The sequence below is a fragment of the Perca flavescens genome, chromosome 1 (genome assembly GCF_004354835.1).
Source record: "Perca flavescens isolate YP-PL-M2 chromosome 1, PFLA_1.0, whole genome shotgun sequence".
In the NCBI taxonomy this organism is placed as follows: Eukaryota; Metazoa; Chordata; class Actinopteri; order Perciformes; family Percidae; genus Perca; species Perca flavescens.
The window spans coordinates 30,456,040-30,469,057 of NC_041331.1; the positions used below are offsets into that span (position 1 = coordinate 30,456,040).

A 13,018-nucleotide genomic window follows, 5' to 3' on the forward strand; every position below is an offset into this window, starting at 1 on the left:
ACTTTCCTCCTCTGTACTCCTGTCACTCTGCCTGACATTATCAAGCACTTCTTACTGGCTCAGCTTCATGAAGGAATATAAATGTATGTGCGTCTGTGTTGGTACATGATTTATGAATGCATTTTAATATAATATAATATGCAGCATTTTAATATGTTAATATACTGTAGTCAAGGCTAAGCTGTTGGAGTGTAGGTGTATTTTTTTATGTTTGCACAGGGCCTGATCTCAGTTGTCTTGAGAGTGAAGGAATAAGGCGCATAGTCTGTGGGTGTGTTTGCATGCATGGACATGAGAGGGAGGGAACATTTGGCGTCTAAGTTATTCATAAAGGCGACAGGACGGTTGTGAACAGCGGTAAGAACATGGCTTACATCAGAGACCGTCTGCCTCCTGCACTTCTGTCACACTGTCACTCTCTTTCTTCTTCACTGCCTTCTCTAACATTCTCCTGTTCTTTGTCTTCAGCATTTATTTATTTCTTTGGCATCATTCTTCTGTCTATACATCTGTGTTTTTAACATATTTTCAAAGCCGATATGTGTAGTTGATCGGAGCATCTTTCAAATTATTCTGATGGAGATTTTGTTTTTGGAAATGTGAAAATAGGTGCAGTCGTATGTATTGCTTTCAGTATTGCACTGGGTGGATTCACAGGTTTCACAGATAGTGGCTTTAAAGTTCCCTTCCACAGATGTTTTAAGACAAAAAAATACCCTGCTTGGAATAATAACTAGTGTCTGATGTGTTTTTTTTGGCAAAAAAAAGTTTACCTTTTACCAAATTCTTAGAATTACACCTACTCCTACCTTATTGAAACAAATCCAGAATCCATCCTCAGTGTATGTGTACTGGAGGCTTCACATTTCCACAGCACACTCTTATAAGTTGCAAACTGGACCATGGTTGGCTTCCAAACTAGTTGTGTGTGTGTACATTTAAAGAGATTTAAGCTGAGCACAGAGAAACGTTCCCCCTAAAACACCCTTCTAGTATCAAACTCTGCACCTGCATCATTCAGCACAGTTTATATGAGACATCCAAGTAAAGTAACAACTGGCAAAACATTGTCGAGTGAAGGTGGACTTTAAGTTGGCATATGATCTAAATTGTGTCCAAAACAAACACTATTTCCATGAATGCTGGTTAGAAAGTACTACATCAGGGTTAATGTGATTATATTTGATTATCTTTCATATTGGTTTTGACAATCTGTTGCCGTCAGCACATTGTGCCGGTCTTAAGAGTAGGTGTAAATCTCCTAAGGGAGCTTTAAAAGATTTACAATATTGTTGACTCACACTGAGCAAATGGTGGTTTTTCACCGTGCTCAAAGTGCTATGCATACAGGCAGCCGTTCTCGCCGCCTGTCGCACCTTCAGCACAGACATATATTGATCTGTCACTTCATAGAGAACCTGCACACAGCTACTGACTGCCTGGGAAAACCTTATCATACAGATATGCTCTGACTTAAAGAGTGCCAGGAAGCACACACTCTTCTAAAACCATACTTTTTCAGGCTGCTCTTCCCCCATATGTTCTGCCTATCCCTGTGGTGTGCACTGAAAACCCCCGAACAACAACAAAACAACCACAACTGCTGGAGTTGGTCGTGTCCAACTAAACTTTCTGACAGCAGGGAGGGATCAACACTGGAAATCTATCTTCTGCTCTTACACACGTCTGGCCTCAATAATTCAGCAATGCGTGCTGCGTGGAGTTCTCACCCTCTCTCTCTCTCTCTCTCACCCTCTCTCTCTTTCTCACCCTCTCTCTCTCTAGTTCTCGTTCTCACTCTCAAACCTCCTCTCCCTCAGCAGCAAACTACTCTCCTCATCCTCCTCCACTGCTCATGACGGTTTCAGGAATACATTTCTGGCACTTTAAATGTTTGAAATTTTAGCTTGCTGCTCTCACACGTTCCCGTCTTTCTCCATACATCTGGCTCAGAGACGATGGGGTATAATCTGTTGCATATGTTAAAAAAGTCCCCATGTTGTCAGTGTAGCAATTTACCTGCCAACAGCATCCTGATCCCTCTCCTCCTCCCTCATTCTGTCTTTACCCATCTACTAAACTTTTACCTGTCAAGGAAGATGTTCCTGTCATCTTCCTCTCTTCCCTTCTTCTCTCCTCTCTCTGATCTTCTTTTCCTTCCCGGCCATCCGTAGAGCTACCCTTAACATGTCAAAATGGGATAAAATGTACCCATTCTCCACTTTACATCCTTATTCCATCCTAATTCTCTCCCTTCACCCAAACCCTTTCAACAGATACATGCCTTGAACTCTCCTTATCACTTTTCTTCCTCGTTTCCTACCCCTCTCTCTCCTGACTATCCTTCTCTTTCTTTACACCCAGCACCTCTCTCCTCCAAGCCCTGTCATCTTCTCGCTATCATCCTCTGATTCAGTGGCAAGCATCCACCCACCTCTCCACTTACTGCATATATAGGACATGGCGCACACTGTCATTGAAAGCTGCAGACAGGCTTTGGGAGGCAGGGTGGAGGGCTGACACTGGGGAGCAAGCACACAGCCCGGGCTAGCAACCGCATCAGGAAATGAGGGCAGAGGGAAAGGTGCATCATGATGAGGAAAGGTGGTTTGATTTGGGAGGAAGTAGGTGGCACAAACAAGAGACTGAAATTTAACATTTGTTTTCATTGTGAATGAAATAGAAAAAAAGCTTGTCATATTAGATAAAGAAAAGTGCAGTATTAAGCCTGGTTGGAATTTGACAGTTACAGAAGAATGATGCTGCCCTTCACATAGAGCCCAGCTGAGTGTGGGTGACACCTTTTGACTGACATACCCCCCAGCCCAACTAAAGAAGTTTAAATACCTCCTCATCCACACCTGAACCAAGTTAATTTGAATGACTTTGAAAACATTGTGTTATTTTATACTATTTTGTATATAAAACGGTATATTGTTACAATAATTTCTTACATATAGATAGATATATTGATTCTGGAATTGTCGATGTTTAGACTTGGTTCTTTTTTTCAGTAGGTTTGGTTACATTTGTATTCCTTCAACTACCAAAAGCTGGACTTCCATCTGTTACTTTTAGCAATCTATTTCGACTTCTCTTTTCACTTGTTAACTAGTTTTCTGTGCAAATGAAACTCGACCGATTTTACACATCAAAGTCTGTTTAGGTCTCGTGGAGTACTACTGCATATGTGAAAACAAGTTGTATGAAGCTTTTTGTGGCTCCAGGGGAAGCCACGTCACTTGAGGCAGCGTGGGTTGGGGCTGAATACTACAATTTTCTATGAAAGAAAGAAAAAAATCTGTAGTGTTATCTCAACTGTGGTTAGGAGGAAATGAGCTTACCAGACGTCTGTAGCCAGCTCAACATCTCTGCTTGATGCAGTTTGAGGCTATCATAGCCACTGCTATAATAACACACCTGGATCTCTGACTGTTGGTGGTGCATTGCATTGTAGGTATTGTAGGCAGCAGGTTTTGATGATGAGGAAGAACGCATGAAAAAAAACACAATATCTATGGTTCTGTTTATTAAAGGGCAGTGCTAAATCGGTGGAGTACTCTTTTTAAGGTGTTAAGTTGGTCCTATTTGTGAGTTATTTTCCAACCAAAAACAAACGTGGGTATAATTTTTTACTTAACTTATCAAAATTTCTATTTCCTCAAATCCACGGCTACTCTACTCGAACATGTTTTGTTGAACCCCCTTGGGCACATGTAATGTCTTTTCTAATCAAAATCTCATGAGATGGAGACGATCCGAATATTAATTTGTGGAAATGTAAAAAGGAGCTCACACTGTTGCAATCTTGTGGGAACGAGCTCAGCGAGGACAGAAAAACCCCCAAATGAGAACTGCTATTTCCAGGAGAATGTATGAGAATATTATTTATATTGCAATCACAATGATGCCTGTTGCTCAGCAGGTACACTTTATCCCACATAGAAAATAATCTCTCCACACATCCTTAGTGTTCTGATTCATCAGCCGATCTCATGGACAGCAATAATGCAGACAGAAGCAACAGTAGGTTTTCTAAGCAGCTGTGATGTACACATTTTTAAGACAACATTTGAGGATTTGAAGTGATCCAGAACTAAATCCGACTTTTTGAAACTGAACTATAGTAATAACTGTGTTTCTCTGAAATTTAATCTGAAACACTTTTCCACTTCAGGCATTATAACATCTAGGCATAGTTGATGAATTCTAACTGAATTTGACATTCAATGAAATGACTTGGATCTGGCTTACAAAAGAAGAGCAAAAGGACACGTGGCAGAGAGAAAAGGCTAGTATTAAAAAACAGAGAGACACAGTGAGAGTGACATTGAAAAGGGCAGGGCCAGATACAGAGCAGCTAAAAGAAGAAAGGCTTCCCTAGAGACAGAGAGCTAGACCAACATTGGGCTCAGAAAATGAGAGGAAAGAATTCATGAAAAAACATCAGAAAATTATACTTTACCTTGCATTTCAATGCAACTAACATTTATTTTCATTATTCCATTTCATCCAGTCCACGAAATGTCTGACATTAGTTTAAAAAAAAAAAGAAGAAAAAACACATTTGACATCTTTAAATATCTTGTTTGACTTGACCAACAAACCAAATATTATTCTGTTTAATATACAACAAGTCCTCCATATTAAATGATTAAATGTTTGTCCTTGCACTTCAGAACGGCGCATAGAAGTGTTTCCGTATGCATGCTTATGAGCAGGACGACATCATTGGTCTGTGCCTCCTCAAACTATTAAAAAATCTGTTGAAAATAAATCTGTTTAGCTAGCTTAGGGTTAGGGAAAGATTGTGGTTTGGGTTAAAATAGTCTCGCATTGCCAGACCTTCCTCCACAGCGCTGAGGAGGAGGGTCTCGCTAGTCCACACAGCAATCCGGGATGGGAGAAAAATGTGCTCTGGTTTATTGGCATTTAAAAAAAAATCACAATCGTCTTGGGCGGCAATAAAGGACGGACGAAGCAACGGTGCCGCTGCAAAATAGCCTCGGGAAGGAACTTGTTTTGGTGGCACATTTGTACGTTCAAAGGTTGTTTAAATCGTGCAACAGAAAACTCAGATTGGACAGATAGTCTAGCTAGCTGTCTGGATTTACCCTGCAGAGATCTGAGAAAAGGTTAACCATAGTCCTCATAAATCCACTGGAGTTTAAAATGCCAGCACAAAGAAAGCGGAAGGTGACGGACATCCGGACGAATTTCCGGTGAAACCAGAACAATCCCAGAAGTGGAAGGCCGTTGATAAAGACTAGGGTTAAAATGACTACTTTGATATGGTTATGGGACTTTCATTGTCATGGTGACATTGATAACAACATAGTTGTTATTATTAACAACAACATAAGGTTTGGGAATGATCGTGGTCATGGTTTTAAAAAAAACCAACGTTGACTTGCAGTTGAAAGCGGGAAGAAAACCAGTGTTTATTGACATTTGAGAAGCTGGAACCAAGTTGTGGCATTTTCTGATTTAAAAAAAGGACTTGTTGTAAAATGATTCATTTTCAGTCAATCAACTAATCAATGAATTGATCAAATCATTTCAAATCAAATCTTATTTCCGCCATAGGGCTAAAGCAAGGAATTGTTATCATTTAATTATGTTATTTTTTTTCCCAGCATGAGCAGCTGATTAACAGGCTAGGGTTCATAAATAATACCAATTAAACCTTATCAAACAACAGGTAAACACACCACCACAGTGAAACTACGATATATGTTCTGCGTTAGTAGTATTAGTTTTTTTTCTGAACCACACCACATCTGATTTGGAATGGCATTGGTCCGCCCAAACAACGTTCAAATGAAGTGCTTCACATCGCACACACAAGCTCACAGAGTTGGAGGCAGAGACTTGTGAGTCTTAGGTCTTGGTTGTGATAGGTGCTGGCTTCCTGCTGCTTTGGCTTTTATCAGAGTCTAGCCATCCTCTCCTGCTCCCTTTCTGAATGGGGAGCTTCTCTCGTGTTTCCCCCTCTCTCTTTCATTACCTTACTCTTTCTCACCTATTAGGACACGTACAAGACTAGAAAGCGCTGACTCGTCCCTCTGGTTTTCTTTCTCTGTTTTTGTTTTTCCTCATCGTGATTACTCACAATAGGCATTTTCCTCTGCTGTATTACTTATTTTAGATTCATTCTATCTTTCTATTCAGAGTCTTCATCCCTTTCGACTTCATTCTTCATTCTTTCTTGTTTTTAATCTTTCTTCCTCACCCTCTCTATTCTCGCCTGCAGCACCCTGCAATGCAAACACAACCTGTCCTGAGGGGAAGTGAATAATTGAAGCTTCTGCTGCCATTCCCTCTATGCAGAAGTGGGCCGCAGAGGAAGGAAGGAGGCAACGCAGGGAGGAATGAGGGTGGATGAAAGAAATGGAGAGTATAGATTTGTAAGGACACAGGCAGAAGGGCATCAGGGTGCAAAACATCAGAGAAATATAGTTTTGTTTACACCGTCTCTACGGTATGTGGAACTGTGGGGCACAGTAGTGAAATATGTGACCAACGTATTATGGAACTGTTTTAGATATGAAACATTACCAAATTGTGCTTCAGGGGAAATGTAAAGCTTCTCATCATACAGGCCCAAATAATATATATATACTCTCTATATAAGTAAACTTTCCATATATATATATATATATATATATATATATATATATATATATATATATATATATATATATGTATCTGGAAAGTTTACTTGAAAAAGCGGGGTCAAGGACTAGATGTCATTAAACATTTAACAGTTTCTGTCTGTCTTTCACACTGACTACTGTTGCTGTCTGTCTTTTTTGTCTGTGCCCCTCTCTCTCTCTCTCTCTCTCTCTCTCTCTCTCTCTCTCTCTCTCTCTCTCTCTCTCTGTTGCACGTACAGCACTACGGTACATTTTTCTACAGTGCATCAGACAGAGTTATCTTGCAAACTGGATTGGAAATGCCTTAAATATTTGCACTGGGCAAAAAATAAGTACACTTAGTTAATCCTATTTCTACTTTTAATTCTAAGACTTTTAAGCATATACGTTTTACTTCCTCAGCAATATAGATCTTTCGCTAACAGTTACTTTTAAATCAATCTCACATAAAGGACATGAGGATGAAATTGGTTAATGGTAATTAATAACTTAAAATGAAAAAAGTAAAAAATGAAAATGCTATGTAAACCTTATAACAGGGTGCTGTGCATCTTCCAGCCGTATGCAGCTGAATCAGGTGCTTCTCAGTTTGATAAAGGCAAACTTTGAAGCGAGAAAAATAGGCATGGAGCACACTGATTTATTATATGTGTCTGTACCTGTGTCTTCATCTGAGTAAAATGGAGCATGTGTTCAATTGTCATTGGATAATTGGTTAAAGAGGATTTCAAATCTGTTGGATAATGGAGTTGCCATAGCCAATGTCCCAAGTGATTACACGGGTGGGGACCCGTATAATCACATCAGAAAAATAAAAACACCGAAATTAGTACAAAAAACTTTCATAAAGCCCTTGCTGTAACACAATTGTTTCTGCTCGTTAAGCTCATCGCTTTGAGCGCACGGTAAATTGAAGGTGACTCAGATCGGTGTATCAACTCCTCTCTTCTCTCATCTGGATTATGGTGGCTGGACAGTAAGGAGGACACAATGTGATTATTTTTTAAAAGTGAGGCCTTTGCACACAAAGCTACTTGAGAATGCTGACTTTATTGGTTGTCAGTGCACTTCCTTACCTGAAAATCTTTCTCACGTGATTCTACAGACCAGAATGAGTGAAGCTGGTGCTTGTTTGTTGTCTGGCCCACTGAGATCTTTTCCAAACTGTAAATGACAAAGAATAAGGTTGTTAAGTTTTTCTTCGTAATGCATTGTTTTTAATTCTGTTTCCTGTTTAACCAGAAGTTTATTTTGAAAGGTTGCACATGTAAGAAGCGGTAAATAACGAGGCAAACCCACGATACCGGCACCTGTAGAAAAGAAGAGAAAACAATCTTAAAATGAACAGAGAGAGCAAGATCAAAGGAGTTGTACAAGATGTGTTTAGTACATTTATTTGTGTTTAAGTAAATTTGAGTTTCATGGATTTTGATAACTTTACGATGCTATCACTTAATGCGTTATCTTGTTTTCTGTCTGCTCAATGTCTGTTTAGGTCTTACTTTGGTCCATACAGTCATTGCAAGGACATTTAATAAAAGAGATATGCGACCATCGGTCAAGACTGACCATTTTTGTTGACTGAAAGCTACACGGATACTTTATAATAAGAGGCTAATTAGGCCCAGGGCTTATTCAAACAGGATGTGGAATGGATGTTTATGAACAGTGTATCCCCCATATGTGTTGTAGCAACCATGTTATTGGGGAGGTATCGTAGCAACCATGTTATTGGGTAGGTATCGAAGAGTGGAGGTTTGCTGTGCATGCAGCTCATAGATTTACAGTATTAGTTGCATCATTCACTTCATTTTTCTCTCTCCGCAGCCTGGACTCTTAAAGTGCTCTCGATGGAAATACACTGATGTGAAACAGAGAGGCATAAATCCTATGCTTGTCCAAAGATAGTCTAGTTACAATGAAACAACCAGCTGGAAATTAGACTGAACAAATTACCAAATATGCAGATGTGTGAGATAGTCTATGGAAATAATGGACAACATAAAGGTATCCACATCATAGAAGTGTAAATATATATTATTATTAGAACACTAATATTGATGAGGTTGTTGCTTCACCTGATGGAGCCTGATTACACAGAATATTACTTTTTTATGTAGAGCAAGGGTTCCCAAACATTTTCTGCCCGGTGGGGAGGGGGGTAAAAATCACACACAGCGTCTGAGCTGAACAGACCAGCCTAGCAACAAAAAAAACACTATTCTTCTATTTTTATTAGGAAAATGAATTCACAATATGATAACATTGTTGTCATATGTGACATTGTATCATTGTTAATTGGCAACCCAATAGAAACTTAACATAATAATCATACTTTAATAATCAGACCTAAATGTATAGAGTATTAGCATTTTTGTGTGGTCTTGTCCCACCTGATGAACTTTAATTTTCTATTGTTTTGTTTCTATGCCAAGGTATACCAAATATACTTTTATTTTGTCTTTACAAATGTTTTCATTTCAATTCAGAATTGGTTGATACTAGATTTGAACTTCCATGAGCATGATGTAGATGAAGAGGCTGTCCAAACACTGTCTAAAGCTTCCTATCACAATAGATTCACAGGCACCAACATATACGAATATTATACAAAAGACTATGTTCAGTCATATTATGTAAACATAAAAAAACTCATGATTTGGGGCAAAAAAAGAGAAAACTTGGGGAGCACTCGGAGAGCACAGACATCCACCATCCACCACATCAGTGCAGCACAAACACCCAATCTCGCAATGTTAATGGAAGTGAAAAATAATAAATGAATTCACCCCGTGATTCGGATCCACTCTTAAATGCAGTGGGTTCTTACTTGGCCCATGTTACACCCTTTTACCAAGTTTCATGAAAATCGAGCTAGTACTTTTTCTGTAATCCTGATGACAGAAAAAACAAACAAATGAACAAACTGAACCCAAAACATAACCTCCTTGGTGGAGGTAATAATCTTAAAAAAAAAAAAAAAAAAAAAAAAAACTTGACTGAGAGTGGAACATAGATTATATCCTTAATTATGTGTTTTAAAAACAACCGGGAATTAATTGGAGTAAAATCAAATTTGATAGGAATATAAGACATTATGGTAAGGGTTTACATAAAAACACATATTTTTCTATTCTTTATGTTATGAATTATTAAATAGCCTGACCAGACTGAGAACAATTCACCCATGAATATGATATAAATGCTGTAATTGGTAACCTGCGGGATTTCATCCACTTTCATCTTCCTTTAAGGTGCCCATTTCTCTAATTGCTGCTTTTTGTTTGGCAGTGAAGGCTTTGAATCTATGCCCAAGAAAATATGTTCTTTATTGGTGCCAAATTAAATTGAAAATTGTTGATGCAATATAAATGGGCTTCACCACGGTCTTGGCTCCCTGCCAGAGTGTAGATGAATGTGCTTTGGCTAGATTTTAGAGCAGATACTACCCGTTCAGATGTTTGTGAGCATGCCCGGGTTAACTTTTAGTTTTAGCTGTTGTCCTTGAGCTTTACAAGTGATTTTCAATGAAGTCCTTTATTGAATCCAGTGGTGTGGGTGGGTGTGTGGACATCACTCAATTGAGAAAGATAAACAAAGCAAGCCCAGCATGTCTGTGTGTGTGTGTGTGTGTGCGTGTGTGTGCGTGTGTTTATTTTACATCTTTTTCTCCCTCTCTTTTGCCTTCCTTATACACTTATTATCTCTGTGTTTCTGCCTGTAATTAGAGTTATAATCAATGTGCAGACGCCTTCCATCTCTGGTTAATATCTGATATCTGATCCATATTAAAAATTGAACTTGCTCACCACTTACTGTAGCTTCCTACTGTATATGTATTCCTTCTGTGTAATCGGTGTAACTTCGGTTGTTGCTTTATGACCTGATTACTCACAGCTGCATTTGCACAAACAGAAACACACATGGGCATGAATATATGCTTTTCCCGTCTTCTCTCAGGGTGGGTGAATCATCTCTCCCGACCGGTTGCCTTCATTACACATGCTGAGTGGTCAATATAATTGTTAATTTGAGCTTATATGTGCATGGGAATAGACTTCATTACAGTTAGACACTTACAAATCACACTTGGGATGTAAACAATAGGTCATAGGGCCCAGAGGGAAGAATGAAGAGGCAACATTTTTACCTCCGTTCTTCACTTGTGTGGCTGTGGTTTGGGGCTTTAGGATTTAATGAGGGAGCTCACACAACATACTTCCTCGCGTCAGTAACAGCAGTTTGAAATAAAGAAAAGAATATCAGCGGTTATAAAACCACCGACGATGAAGAGATAAAGAAAAGTCAAGAAGCCCACCTATGAAACTCCAACTGTCGGTCACAGTAAATTGTCTTTGAGGGTGGATTTTCTTTTCACTGTCTTCTCACACTGCTCAGAGCTGAACTGGGACAGATGTAAAGCCAACCACTGCGGAGGTGCAACGATATCTTTACACAGGGGTACTGATCACACAGCAGCCATTATCAGAAGCTGCAGGAGGTGACAAGGTCAGGAGGAGATGTGCTGTCTTCCTGGTTGGCTGTTATAAATACAGCTCAGCACACGTCAAGGAAGGTTTTCAAAGGACTTGTTTTTCCCTTGGACATGTTTTCGCAACATTTCTGATAATGAAAAAAAAAAACTGTCAGCAAATTCAGTCAATTATAATTCTGTTATATATTAATGGTCATTAACTATTTTTTTCTTTCACTTTTCCAGACCATTACAGTAAAAGTTCTATCCTTTTAAAACCTTTTTTTGACACTGTTACACTTTTTTGCTTCATATTTGATTTAGCCAAAAAGTACACACATTACTTTTCTGTATCTAGTTTAAAAAATAGTATGCTAAAACTGTTTAACCCTGAAGGGTTGGAAAAAAAAATATGCTTCACCTGTTATGAAGTATGCAGCAGGCCAAGAGCTCTATTGTATTGTATTTTATTTGATTCTATGTTCTTTCTGCCTCTCACACATGCACAGACTCGCAAAGAGATGCTAATTATCTGTTCTTTTCCTTATTGGCACATGTGGCATTTGGCAGAAATGTTATCTGAAGGATGGGGAGTGGATGGTACTGTAATCCTGCAGCTCTCTCAATGATCCTGATGAAGGACTACAAAGGGCAATGCCTGATTTTATTTGACTCTGATGACAGTAGTGTATGTGTGTATTAAGTGGCCAGAAGTAGGACCATACCTTACTTTGATTGCCAAAGGCCTGGACATCCACACAGATGGCTGTACTTCAGAAAATGAATTAGCCTGGGCATTGTTTCTGGTCCTCCAGAGGGGAGAAGATATTTTAAATTATGGGACGAGGTTACAAATAGTATTCAGGTAAAGGGAGGCGTGTATCTGTGAGTTAATTTGAAGTAAATTGCTTTCAGCATATAGGACGGTCAATAAAATGCTCTCACAAACACATGCTTATGCGTATTACATTTTAAGTATTAGACACACACACACACACACACACACACACACACACAAACAAACACACACACACACACACACACACACACACACACACACACCAATTCTCCACAGGACTCATTCCATAAACTGAATATTGAATTACGCCGTGATGCTCCAGCAGGAGTGTTTCATAGAAAGAAAATATAGAGCGAGGGTCCATTGCACATATTGACTGAAGCAGGACAAGAGCAGGCCGTGCTCTCTAGTCTGCCGTGGTTGTAATAGCCTCATTATTCATCGGTGTGCTCTGCTTATGCACTCAGCAAAGCCAAAAGGACGAAAACCAAAACCTAATATACACACATGCGCAAGCATACATACAATACAAACTCATACACATATTTTGTACATATCCTTCAGCACCGTTTATCGGTGTTTTAAGCCCCCAACTTCGCCTTCTAGGCAGCGCTGCCTGGAAGGCACTAGGATTAGGCAATGGTTATGGTTAGGGTTAGGGTTAAGGTTAGGGTTAGGTGCCTTGAAGTCAACGGTGGCAGCGCTGCCTTGAAGTCGACGTTGGGGGCTTAAAACACCATTGAGCTTCAGCACCCTTCTTACATCCTATAAATGCATTGCCCTAAATAGACATTACGTAAACCTGCAACAACTCTTCTTCTTTTGGTCACTTGGGGGCAGTAGAAAAAACAACAACATTGACACGTAAACACCTTTTAAGTTTATATGGCGAACCTGTTAGCAAACAGTTGCTTATTTAAACATCCAGCATACAGAGCAACATGATCATTCATTTGGAGTTGTGTTTGTGCCACCTGGCGAATGTGAGTGAGAAAATTAATTTTCTTTTAGCTCTATTTTTGTTCTCCACCAATTCCAAAGGGAAATATTTGGCTTTTTAGCTGCCAAATGCTCCACTGTGTTCACAAG

The 13,018-nt window shown here is 39.3% G+C and overlaps 1 protein-coding gene across 1 annotated transcript in view; it reads left to right on the forward strand.

Moving 5' to 3' along the window:
- Positions 1–13,018, forward strand: part of mdga1 (MAM domain containing glycosylphosphatidylinositol anchor 1) — a 189,392-nt gene that overhangs the window by 7,902 nt on the left and 168,472 nt on the right. The gene's annotated exons all lie outside the window — the stretch shown is intronic.